This window comes from Micromys minutus (genome assembly GCF_963924665.1).
Source record: "Micromys minutus genome assembly, chromosome: 3".
NCBI lineage: Eukaryota > Metazoa > Chordata > Mammalia > Rodentia > Muridae > Micromys > Micromys minutus.
The window spans coordinates 76,121,481-76,135,006 of record NC_137972.1 but is presented as its reverse complement, the minus strand read 5'-3'; the positions used below and the strand labels follow the sequence as shown (position 1 = coordinate 76,135,006).

Sequence of the window (13,526 nt, the reverse complement as noted above, 5' to 3'; positions counted from 1 at the left end):
TCAAACCAGGACAGTGGCTGAAAGCTGTTTTTCTAATGATGTTTTTCTAATATAACATCTTATATTGACTCTATGTTCTCTCTCTCTCTCTCTCTCTCTCTCTCTCTCTCTCTCTCTCTCTGTCTGTCTCTCTGTCTGTCTGTCTGTCTGTCTCTGTCTGTCTGCCTCCTTCCCTCCCTCATTCCCCCCTCCCCCCATCTGTCATTTGGTTTGCTCTGAGAGTCATGCCCCTGATTTAATCCAATCAACTCAGTTCGTGGTGGGCTGAATCATACACTTTGATCTTTTGATATTTTCTCCCAAAGGGTGAAAATGTTAAGATCTGCATTTGGGAAACAAGATGTGAATGAAACTTGGCTTTTTTATCCTCTGCTATTAAAGTTGACATGAAAGTGGATCCAGAATGCTCTTCTTGCTTTGATCTGTTCCTGATCCACAGACCTGCTCATGGGAGGCACAGTCTCTGTGTTTGTACTGAGTGGGCACATGGCCAAGAAAGAGGGCACCAATCTGACTACAGTTTTGGTCTTGGGAACTGAGTCCTGAGGCTCCCAGAGGCTTTAGCAAAGTCCATTGCACAGTCACGTCTGAGCAGTCCATTAGCAGAGTAGCAGAGCCTGGAGCGAGCAGAGAGCAGATGCTTGCTGGGAACAGAGACAAGAGAACAGATGGCATCCTTCCACTTTCCAGAGAGTCCTGTGATTAAACTAAAACCCTCTTCTCCTGGGAGGCTGGAGAGAGGGTGTGGTCCCCTTTCATCCTCAGGACCCTTATTAAACTGATGTAGTGAGAGCTGTGGCCTTGACCGCAGAGGCTGCCTCATCACATGCATGCAGCCCCGAGCTGACATGGAGCACAAGCAGTGAAGACACCTGGGTAATTCAAGCCCAAGTGATCCCGTACAGGGCCACAGACACCCAAAGTGATGAAGCATGGCATTAGTGGCGGTTCAGGAGCGTGGATGTCAATTGCCAGGTGGTTTCCGAAGAAGAGTTGTCGAGGCTCGATAATGTCTCTGACATAGATTGAGAATTGCAATTTATTTGTTTGTTTATTCTAAGGGATAAAGAAAATCAGACTCAGACTAATGAGAATTAAATATGAATAGTCTTGATTCAGTCAGTACAAGATCATCAGGGACAGATCTATGTCCCAATCAAGTCATTTTTTTTTGGCCCATTTCTATAATACACACTGCATGCTCAAACTGTGTGGAGCATCCCACCAGTACAAGTACAAGAAAGGCAGAAGTAGGGTAGGATTTGGGGGAAAGGTAAAGCTTTGGTAAAATAAAAATGAAAGCTTGTGAACAAAAAGTAATGCGGAGTGGCTTGAATCAAGTCTCTTGTTTCCTTGGAAACGACCAAGTTAAGGTAACTGTGAACTCTGTCTTCAGCATCAGAAAGCCCTGTGTGAAGCTGTACACCTAGGCTGGAGACTTCAAGCAAAAGGAATATGCTTCATTCTTACAGAGTTCCCAACAGGGAGGCTCCGGTAGGGTCTGATTTTCAAGATCAAGGTTTTGCAAGAAGCAAGGAAGCATCTGCACATGCAGTGTGTCCCAGGGAGAAGAGTGCTTCTTCTGATTACGAAGCTGGTTTTATCTGTCTCTTGTTTCCAGTCGGATGAGTGTCAGGATAGTCACTTGTGTGAGCTAATTTGTAAATTTTGTGGGTTTTTTTGGCAGGGGTTAGGGTTAGGGTTTATGTTTTTTAAAACTTGTAGTGAAAAATGTTCTCTCCTTGCAAGTTGCAAAAACCATAGAGTTAGTTTACAGGGCCTAAGGTTCTGAGCCAGACTAGGCAGGGGCCACCGGCTCTGCTGCTGTGACTGTTGGAATTTCCCAACACAGGACACTGTTTCCTATTCAAGTCGGCTGTCCACTGGCTCTCTTGATTTTCTCAGATGGAGAAATATGCACTATTATTTTCTCAATCATTAAAGGGTGGATCCACATCTTATACTTTACTAAATTCACTCCAAAACGAGCCACTTAATGTTGAATTGCTATCACAAAAGCAAAAGAATATAACGTGAAAGAATTCAAAGTGAGTATAGCAAAGAAAGGATGCCAGGATCATTTTTTTTTTTTTTTTTTTGTCTAGGCCTGTTAAATTTCATGAGTTTGAGGCTTACTCTGCTTTAAAAAAATGGTAGATCATGGAGGACTTTAGATGCCAGGAAAGTTTTAAATTGCTTCCCAGTATCACCAAACACATACCTTCTCCATCACATGCTAGGAAAAAGGAAAGGATGCCACAAGAAGGTATCTTACCAGCTATCTTACTTTGTGTTGCTATCACAAAATGTCCGAGTCTGAGCAGTTTATAAGCAACAGAAATTTATTTTCCACAGTTCTAGAGAGCAAGTTGCTAAGATCACAAAGCTATTGGGTTCAGGGTCTGGTGAGAGAAGCTGTGCTTCCAACATGAGGCTATATTATTCCCTCCTAATGTGGCAGAAATACCAACCTCTGTGTTCTTTCATGGTGAGAAAAAAAAAATGGAAGGATTGGGAGACTCTCTGAAGCTCTTGAGAGAAACAATTGGAGTAGTGGTAATCTCACCTCAGAATCATTTTCCTAGGGCATAAATCCCCACATAGGAGATTTAGAGGGACATAGTCATTCAAACCAGAGCCTCAAGTCTCAGTTTTGAGACTATGTTTATGTGCCATCTCCAATATCTCCAATAACTTGTGTCCCACTTTCTTGGGGAACTGGAATGCTTTAGGAACTCTGGCTGCACCGTCACAGCTTCATGATGGAGTCCAGTGCTGGTATTCTATAGATATGTCTTCTGGAGGATCTTTTTTCATCTGTACAAAGGGATTACAATAGTTATTATCTCTCCTGGTTGTTTTGTGGATTTGAGGAACTAGGCCAATGGCAAACCATCAGCACTGCGGTCTGTTGTACAGTTTTTCATAGCTGTGAGTTGCAATTCTGGGACAAGTTTACATCATGGACCTGCCAAATGATCAGTGCATGAATAAGTCTCAGAGCCAGATCTGGGTCATCAGAGATCAGAAAGCAGAAGAGCCGTTTGAATGCTGAAGGTCAGTTCCTATTATATAAAAGGATGCAGACAAGGATCAGGATGAAACGGATGACAGTGCATCATGTGGCCTTGCTTTTGACTCCATCAATTTACAGGGACGTAAATTTCTGTTGTTTTAAGTCACTATCCAATTTGTGTTGATTATTGTTATGGTAGACCCAGGAAAGTAGAAGACCTTCTATCTAAGAGCATGGGTCCTCAAGGTAGGCCCAGAACACCATGATGGGGGGAATCAAATGGAGAGGGCTTGGATCTTCTTTTTCCATGGCTAATCATTTGTTATTGGTGAGCGACCTGCCCTAAATGTTTGCACATATTCCTAATCCCATTTCATGACCTATGCTTGGGACTCAGACTCTTCTCACCAGCCTTCCATCCTTTCCCTGCCATATCCTCTTCCAGAGAAGCTGTGGAGGGAAGGTTGGCATGAGAAATCCCATTGGGTTAAACGGGCATGGTTGGGATTTGAGGCAGAACACGGGAGGCAGAAACAGAGTTCTAAATGATATGTTTATAGCTACCTAACACCACTTAATCCCACGTGTATCTAATTCATCCTTCCCGAGATCCATCTTGGAACTCTCCCTAGGTCCTCCCCTGCCCTCTGACCCTCTCTCTCTTTTCTTCTTCACCTCCCTTCCCCTGCCCAATCACTGTCTCTGGCCTTTATTTTACTAATTAAAATGGGAAAGTACAAATGAAGTCACCTTCATGAGAACTTAACTAGGCAGCCCTTCTTGGGGAAGTGGAATTAACTTTAAAATACGAACAGCTTCAGGACTATCTAGATCTGAAAGTGTGGCCAGAACTTGTTATACATACTTTGTCTCTCTGGCCTCCTCTGTACCTAGGTGCAGGGCCTGGTTGTCAGTCAACGATGCTAGACAAGGCTTTGTGTCCTAGATCTGGGTTTGTATCTCTGGATCTTGTGCCTGAGTGTTTTTCCTAGAAGCTAAAGGTCAAGTTTGGGGACTGACTCAACTGTAACCACTTGTTACAGAGGGGACCCCTCCCCTCTCACGATAGCCTTCATGAAAGGAAGGTGGTTATGGCATGATAACACCAGCAGCCAAACTTCTTCAGTTGAGTTGTAGTTGATAAGAACAAATTTAAGATAAGTTGAACCACTTGACTAAGTTGGAAAGATCAGATCTTAGTGCTTAGATACCATGTGATGGTTCTTGTTCCTGGCAGTTGAGAAAGTCAGATCAACTGGATTTTCACTCATTAATTCTTGAACCTGTATGACTTACCTAGAGACCCATGTTTATTTTAACTTTCAAAGCTATCTTCTCTCTTCTAAGAATCTGTGGGGCCCAGGTACCAATATTTGTGTGGATTATCATAGGCATCAATGTAAAATATGTGCTCCATGGGAGAGAGGCAAGGTCAAACAGAAATCAAGGAATGAGATTTTTATAGTATTTATTTATTCATTTTGCATCTCAATATCAGCAACTCCTCTCCTCCCTGTCACCCCACAATGATCAAGCCTTCATTCCCCTCCCCTTCTCCTCTGAGAAGGGGGAGTCTCCACCCCCACTCCCAAGAGACATTAAATCACTGCAGGACTAGGTGCACCCTCTCCCACTGAGGCCAGACAAAGTGGCCCAGTTAAAAGAGTGGGATCCACAGGCAGGCAACAAATTCAGGGATAGCCTCCACTCAAGTTGCTGGGGGGCCTACATGAAGACCAAGCTGCACATGTGCGATATGTGTGTGTGTGTGTGTGTGTGTGGGGAGGGGATACCTAGGTCTAGTTCATGTTCACTTTTTAGTTTGTAGTTCAGTCCCTGGCAGCCCCCAAGGTTTCATAATAGTTGACTCTCTTGATCTTCTGTGAAGTCCCTTATTTTGTGAAGAGATATTTTATGTCCCTGTCATGGAGGGCTCCAGGCCACTGATGGCTAGAGTCTAGTAGAAATGTCTCAGAGGGATTCAACTACCTGTAATACTTGGGAGTCAGCAGTATTGAGGCACCCCAGTGAGCCCTCTTCCTTGTCACACTAAGAGAGAAAGAAGCCCCATATGACATAGGGACTGCTTGGAGATGGAGTCTCCAGTGTGAGGTTATCTGATGAGCATGTACTCCTGGGAAAGGTTTATGAGAGACTCGGGGACTTACAGGGTTAGTCAACCATAAGAACCACAGAGCTCCCATTTCTTCCTTTTCTAGTGATTCTTCTCAGGGGTCAACATGAGGAGTTCAAGCCCAGAAAAACCCGAGGCATAGAAAATCAGAAGGCTGGGAAACAGACACAGGAGCTGAGGATGTGGGTGAAACCAGAGGAGCAGAAGCAGATTAGTGAGAGAAAGAGGCTCAGGAGAGATTGGTGCCAGTGGCTTTGGGTTTGCCATACTTCCTGGTGACCCACCTGGCTTAAAAAATACAAGGTCAAGCCTTGTCCTTCTCCAGTCATTTCTAGTTAAAATTCCACATCAGATAGTCAGATAAATGGAGATGTGATCGACTCCGTGAGACCATCAGAAATTCCCAGGGAAGCTCCTATGACCTGCTTCAAACACCACCTGGAAAGCCTTTGGGCTCTAACAGCCTGTTAGCCTTTGTTCTGAGGCAAAAACTCCCCAGGTTTATGAGCCACGTGGAGAATTCCTCACTTCCTTTATGTGGGCTGCAAATTGAAATTTTTAGGTTTCCATAAAGTGCAGCACAGATGCCCCACCTGGAAGCTAAAGGCTCAGATAACAAGAACAGGCATGAGCTGAGCCTGGCTCTTGTTACCCAGGGTCTTTTGCTGTTACACTTGACTTTGGTGGAGACTCATCAGGTCAAGACCCTGTGGATGTCACACATTCAACCATGGCAGCAGGTGCCTGGGCTGGACTTGGAAATTCAAAACAAGATCTGGGAGGATGTTTTCCTTGTTCTCCTTATCAAAGCCCTCTGAGACTTCTGGAAAGCATTCTTCAGAGGAAATAAATGCAAATTCACTAGGGTTTGTGTCAGCTCCATCTCGGAGGCTCCTATAAAAAGGTGTGGCATAAGAAGAGATGCTTTAGGTCCTAGAGGGATGAGTTCAGAGACCCTTGGGAGATGTAGCCTTTCTGTCTCTCCTTTTCTTCTCTTCCTGCCCATTTCAGCTACATAAAAAATTTTATTTCCACCATTTTTTTCTGTCTCCAAGATGACCTTATCTAAAGTAATGAACTTAAAACTTAGATTTCTTTGAGACTCTTCTCATAAATTTTTAAATAATTTTATTAGCATATATTAATTATACACAATAATGGGTTTCATTATGAGTTTTTCATGCACATGACGATATACTTTGACTGTATTCAGCCTCCTGTGACACTTTATTATCTCCCCCTGACTCCTGTTGATTACTTCCCCCTTCCAAATAGTTCTTCCTCTATCTTCACTTCCTCTGTCACTGTGTGTGTTGATGGATCTGACCCTGTTCAGTCCTCAACAAGTAACCATGGCTACTGTGACATCATGAGTGTGAGCTACATCATATGCAGAAGAAAACATTCTGTAATAACACCCTTTCTCTAGCTCTTACAATCTCCCTGCCCCTTGTTTTGAGATGATGCCTGAGTCTTGAAGGGGGTGATACACACATCTTATTTAAGGCTGAGCCTTCAATGGTCACTTACTTTCAGCACTTTTACTAGTTACGAGCCTCTGCATATGCATACATATTTAGAGAGCTATTTGATATGTACATTATTATATCCTTTTAGCAAAACAACAGGACTATCCTCCTCAGTAAGGCCCATGGCTTCACCAGCCAGGAAATTTTTGACCATCAGCACAAGAACATTTTTCGATGCTGAGAATGTCCTCGGCACCAATAGCTTGTTCTAAGTACTTTGTACATTGTTACTCATTTATACCACACAACAGATCTGTCATGAGAATGTTGCCATCAACCCATCATACAGAGAGGACCAAAGCACATCAGAGTTAATTAGGAGGCAGAGCCAAGATTTGAGCTGGAATATGGAACAAGGCTCTGTTTGTAGGATGAATAACAAGTTCATCAGACTGGGTGGGATCCAGTGTCTTTTACTTCTTGGCCTTATCTGCCTCATCTCATGTTTACTTCAGAATACACCACGTGCCCTCAATATCAGGTTCTTCCTTAACACCACCAAGTTTTCCCCACCCACACCATCCTCCAGATGTATTGAGTTCTGTATGTCAGGGACAATGACCATGGATTTAGAGAATTTGGATGAGTCCTGACTTTGCTCCCTCTCTGTACCCATGGGTGGTTAACTTCCTTCTTTGACCTTTTCTGTCTTCACCTGTGAAAGGTGGAGCTTGGATTCAGCAATCTCTGCTTATATCTAGCTCAGACATTCAGAAGTTCCATAATATCCACACCATGGTGGTCCAGATGAATGGAGTTCAGGGATGGTTTTTGATTCAGGCCTTTATATCTGAGTCCGGTTTCTGAGTGCACAGAGTCCAGCAGTTCCAAGGGAGGCTCTTATTTGGCTGGCTTGCATTGCACACGTATGACCTAACTAGACAGTGTTTCCTTAGTTGTTGTAGCATGTTTTTGGAGACAAGTGATAAGAAAAGAACTCTGCACACGTTCAGTACATGTGAATGCTTTGGAACACACTTTATGCATGATTACTTGATGTAGAACCCACAGGCATAAACACACTACTTGTCATCACAAAGGACAGAACTAGTGATATATCAACAACATAGACTTCAAAAACATATGTCAAATGAAACAAGCCAAGCATACACAATACAAAATTATGAGATTCAATTTATAGGAAACTCTAGAAAAGGATGATCCTTTATACATAAATGGTTTTTTGGGGGGCTGAATGGAAGTAGGGGTTACTGATAGCAACATCGAATGATGGGGTATTCTAATCCTGTGCTGTGATAATGCCGATAGAATTATGTAACTTCTCACACCTAGAGATATGTAAATAAAGTAATATAAGTCATATGTAAATAAAGTAATAGCGAATCTGAGAGTCAAACAGGAAAAGTCTAAAATAAAATATTGGCGTAGCATACTCAAAGGTTTACATAAGCAAGAAATTACTAAGAGAGATATACTGAGCAACATAAACATTTTTTTAAAAATCATGACAAAGACATTTAAAATGTGTGGCTGGAGAGGTGACTGAACAATCAAGAGCAAGGACCACTTTTGCAGAAGACACGAGTTCAGTTCCCAGCACCCAATCAGCTGGCTGTGTAGCTATGAAGTCATGTAAATAAAACTTTAAATCTTTCCAGGCATTGCAAAATGTGAAGAATTTACTGTCTGGAAATGTAAGTCTATTTATTTTTAGAGATTATTGAGATCGTATTTGTTAACATTTAAAATGTGTACTCCTTTAGTAAAGTCATTCCTGTTCTAACAAGCTGTCTTCCAGAAAAAAAAAATTCACAGGCAAATGTCTAAGATTACTTGTTGGGTTGTTGAAAAATAGCAAGATATGGGGGCAGGTACACTTTTAAAAATAGGGATGTGCTCGAATATACTTTGTTGCATCAAAATAAAGCAAGTAATGTAATATTGTATAGCTCAGCAAGAAGTAGAAGCATTGTTCCTACAGACTAGGAAAGTTATGTGTTACTGATCCCTTTTCTGTTCCTGTAACAAGTCAGACACCCTTGAAATCTGAGCACTGGCTTTGTGCTTCTGTTGTTCTGAAGTTGGGCAAGGTGTGGCTGGGTCTTCCACTTTCTTCTTCAGGCTATCACAGAAGCTCTTCCTAGGCCTCAGCCAGCTGAGCTCATCTGGAAGCCCTATAGCAAAGTGGACATAATTGTCACGTTGAGGTTCTAAGATGAGGTCTCTCTTCACTTCCTTGCTTGTTGTCATATCACCTAGAATCTACACACACTGTCAGCCAAAAGACCTTCTTTATCATTAAGCCAAAATAGTGTATCTCTCCTCATGTGTAGACTCTGATTTCCTGTTTCTGACCCATGGATTCCTTGAAAGGGTATTTGATTATTTGTACTTTAAAATTTTCTGACTTACATAGTATGTGTGCTCATGTGTATGTATGTGTACATGTATGCACCTGGATATTGAGGCCAGAGGTCAATCACTAATGTCATTCTACACCAACTTGTGTAAGACAGGGTGGCAGTCTTTTGGCCAATCAGTAAGCCTTGACTCTTAGAGGTAACTTCCCTGCATGGCACCATTAGACTGGGATTAAACTTGCCATAACCACATATTACAACCCCAAAAAATCAAATAGAGGTTGGTGCTTAGCATTGTTTCTACTGAGAATCAATGACATGATTTTTTTTCTAATTTCCTATTTGAATAATTTAAAATTGACTTTTAGTTTTCTGTTATGAGTCATAGAAAAATGACCATGAACCTTGTGGCCTAAAACAAATTTGTTCTTATACAGGCCTGGTGTTGTTAGGGTTGTGTTTCTTCTACTGGTCTTGTGGTCCCTTCTCTGTCTTTAGAACCCATCACTGACTGGGCTTTTGTCACTTCCTTTTGTTTACCCTTTCTCCTACTCTGCTTTGTAGGGACCCTATGAGGTTGTTGGGTCACCTGCACCACCCAGGGTATTTGCCTCATTCAAGGTCCTTAACCCCATCATGATCCCATACACATCCATAGGATGTAGAGGTTAGTGTCCTTCCACTTTCTGATTATCCCCACACCTTCTGCCTCCCAAGCTCCTTTTCTTGTCCCACTCCCCCCCACTAGAAATATGAGGTTTATTCTTCTTGTTCAAGTCTACACTTTCAGGGGATAGGCCTCTTGAGTCAAAACGGTGAGATAAAACAGAAAGAAATTAATTAAAAGGACTCTGTCCACACGTTGCTGATGAAGGACTTTCTTTCCCTTGGTCATAAGAGAGGATTTTCTCTCAGGGTTTGGTGCTTGTGTGGCTGACCATGATGTGGCTGCTGTGAGGGTTCAGGTTCTTGACTGTGGTTAACTTGGGACATGGACAGCCATGAAGTAAAACGTGAGGAGGCCGGCTGCCTCTTCTTTGTGTTCTGCTTTTCCTCTCCAGCATGCCTGCTACCACTATTTGCCTTCTAGAATCCTCCTGTAGTTGCTCTATCCAGTCTGTGCAGGGGTTTTTATTACAATCATCAGAAGAGATGGAGCAGAGTATATTCCTTCATCCAGCTAGATTGTTAGTAATGTAAATGACAGTGAGCCACTAAGCCCTTAGAGCAAAGTCAAAGAGTGTGGGCCTTGGCATTGGAGTTCTATCCCTCCCTTAACCTGAGCAGTTTACTGTACTTTATAAATGACCCTCTCAAGGTCCATTGGTCATCTGAGGTCTGTAGGACATTTCTTCATCTTTTTGCTGATGAGAAACTACTTCCAACTCTTCCTCCTCCCTCATGAGTTACAAGGTCTCTCTTTTTTTTCCACAATAGCTGAGGGAAGAGACTCAATCACAGGAACACACAGTGTGGATGTGCAGCTACTCCCTTGACAGTATGTGCCCAGGAAATGTTCTGACTGCAGGTGAGTGTCATGGGAAGGCAGAAAGACCTCACCTCGGGGAAGTTCATTCCCAAGTGTGAAAGGTGGACAGGAAATGGGCAACTGAAGAGTACGTAAGTGGTGTTAACACATAGGGCAGTGGGTAGAGTGGGGGCGGGGTGGAGTGGCATTGGTGTGGATAGATGGTGGGTAGTTTATAGAGGTCCCACCTGGGCTAAATTGTGAGAAAGAACTAAGTTAATAATGTGCTCACATGTAGGTCACCTAACCACTTGGCATTGAACTCTTGAGTGATATGCCTGTGATTTTCATTGGTAATATTAGTAGTTAAATAAGACAGTGAGAGACATGTTTAGAACAGAGTCCCTGACTTTCTTATTGTTGAAATGAGTGTAGAGACCATTGTCTTAGGGTTTTCCTGCTGTGAACAGACACAATGATAAAGGCAACTCTTATAAGGACAACATTTTGTTTCGGGTTAAAGGTTCAGAGGTTCAGTCCATTATCCTCAAGGTTGCACCATGGCAGTGTCCAGGCAGGCATGGTGTGGGAGGAGCTGAGAGTTCTACATCTTCATCTGAAGGCTGCTAGGAAAAGACTTGCTTCTACGTGGCTAGGAGGAAGGCCCCAACAGTGACACACTTCCTCCAACAAGGCCACACCCAGTAGTACCACTCTCTGGGCTAAGCATATTCAAACCACCAAAACCATTCATTGTCCATTTTAGCTCAGGTGTTCTGCTGTTTTCTGGCGTAGCAGAAACAGGGTCTTTACAGTGAGACTCTCTGCCTTCAAATCTTAGCTGCTGTTTGATCTCAGGCAGGCACTTGGATCTGTCTGGCTTCTGTTTCATTGCCTCTAAACCAGTGCTTCTCAACCTTCCTAATGCTGCAGCCCTTTAATTTCATATTGTGAACCCAACCATAAAGTCATTTTACTGCTACTTCATAACTCTAATTTTGCTACTTTTATGAATCATAATATAAACATCAGTGTTTTTCTGATGGCTTTAGGGGACCCCTGTGAAAAGGTCATTCAACCTCAGAAGGGTTGTGACCCACAGGTTGAGAATAGCTGCTCCATGGAAGCATGGTATACTGGCTGGTTGTGTATCAACTTGACACAAGCTGGAGTTATCACAGAGAAAGGAGCCTCATTTAGGGAAATGCCTCCATGAGATCCAGCTGTAAGGCATTTTCTCAACTAGTGATCAAGGTGGGGAGGGCCCAGCCCATTGTGGGTGGTACCATCCCTGGGCGGGTAGACCTGGGTTTTATAAAGAAGCAAGCCAGTAAGTAACATCCCTCCATGGCCTCTGCATCAGCTCCTGCTTCCTGACCTGCTTGAGTTCCAGTCCTGACATTCTTTGGGGATGAACAGTGATATGGAAGTGTAAGCTGAATAGACCCTTTCCTCCCCAAATTGATTCTTGGTCGTGATGTTTATGCAGGAATAGAAACCCTGCCTAAGACACATGGATAGTGCTCACTAGTGGCATTATTACTGTGTACACAAGGCATAGTAAGTTGCCCACAGGAGTATTGCTGCAACCTTTCTGAGCATAAGGAGTTTGGGTGTTTGCTCTGGGGTCAGGCTTGGATGGTGGTGAGTCTCTTCATGTCCTTGCCTGTCTGTAGCTGTGGCTGCTCACTGCATTCACAGGGCCATGTGTCAGGCTGGCAGCTAATTTTCTCCGAGCAATGGGCTGGAATGGATTAGAGAGGCTGTGCTCACAGCTGTAAAAATGCACAGACCACAGAAATGGCCTCATCTCTGCTCATGAGGAGAATGGATAGCTGCGGCAGTTTGTATTAGACAGCCGTTTTGCTCTCTTTTGTAAATAAACGCCACGCTTAACCCTCGGAGGCCAGCTCTGCTAGTTTATGCTTCTGGCAGTTTGACAAAGCCTGTGACTTGGGAGTGTTCTGAGAGGATGCTTAAGGGGATCTACTGTTGAATACTCTTTGCCTCATGGATCACACATGGAAAGAGATGAGTCAGGTTAAGGGCCTCATTTTGTGAGTAGAAACTCTCTTGTGATGCAAAAACTTTCCAGATTGGTAGCAGTGCTGATGGTCCTGCTGTGTGATGATGTAGTGGGTACCTACGTTTGTTCAGGCACACCAGCTGTGGCTGAGAAGATAGCTCAGTTGGGAAGGTACTTGCTTTGCAAGCACAATGGATGAACTGAGTTTTATGCCCAGAATCTACATTAAAAACACAACAGAACCGGACTGTGATGTTATGTGTATTTAATCCCAGTGCTGGGGAGGCAGAGGCAGGAGGATTCGGCCAATTAGCCTCAGTGACCCAATGAGCCCCAGTAAAAGATATTGTCCTCCAAAACAAGGTGGACAGAATCTGAGGAAACAGCTAGAGTTATCGTTTGGCTTCCACATGCACACACATGCACACACATGCACCTCCCTACCACGTACAGCTGCACACACACAAACACATTCACATAAAGCAACTAAACACACACACACAAAGTATACCAGCCATCTGAACACTGGGTTGTACATCTTTAATCCAGAATTTGAAGCAGAAGGAGTGTGAGATTGAGACCAGCCTGGGGTAACTCATGAGACACCCTCCCCCCAAAAAAATGTGGGTCAGTGTAAAGAACATATTCATAAAGCACACATGGTCAGAAGCAGGAAGAGCCAGCTTCCCCGACTGAGTGCACAGTGCCTTTTCTACTTGGCTGCAGACTCTCCCTAGCTTATTCCCTCTCTACCCCTCTTTTTACCCTTCACTGTACTCACACCACTTTCCCCGTGGCTTCAGTTTTAGACCTTCTCCAGAGGGCAAGCTGCTTCCCATTTTCTTGTAAGGTCTTTCAGGTAACTGACCCTCTGCTAAGCCCAGACCGTGAAACAGAGCTTGGCCTCTCGGGGTCACCTCAGGCAGCCCCTTCTGTCCCTTACACATCATTTTGTAGTTCTTTTATTCTGCTTTTGGGATGTGGAGCACAGGCTTCTTCAACAGGTGAAAAGTGGCGTTGAGCCCGAAAAAA

The 13,526-nt window shown here is 43.5% G+C and overlaps 1 protein-coding gene across 1 annotated transcript in view; it reads left to right on the top strand.

The window, feature by feature from the left end:
* Positions 1 to 13,526, top strand: part of SV2B (synaptic vesicle glycoprotein 2B) — a 170,081-nt gene that overhangs the window by 41,140 nt on the left and 115,415 nt on the right. The window contains exon 2 of the mRNA XM_080913689.1: positions 10,438 to 10,528. The gene's annotated coding sequence lies outside the window, so the exon portion shown is untranslated. The remainder of the gene's footprint in view (positions 1 to 10,437; positions 10,529 to 13,526) is intronic.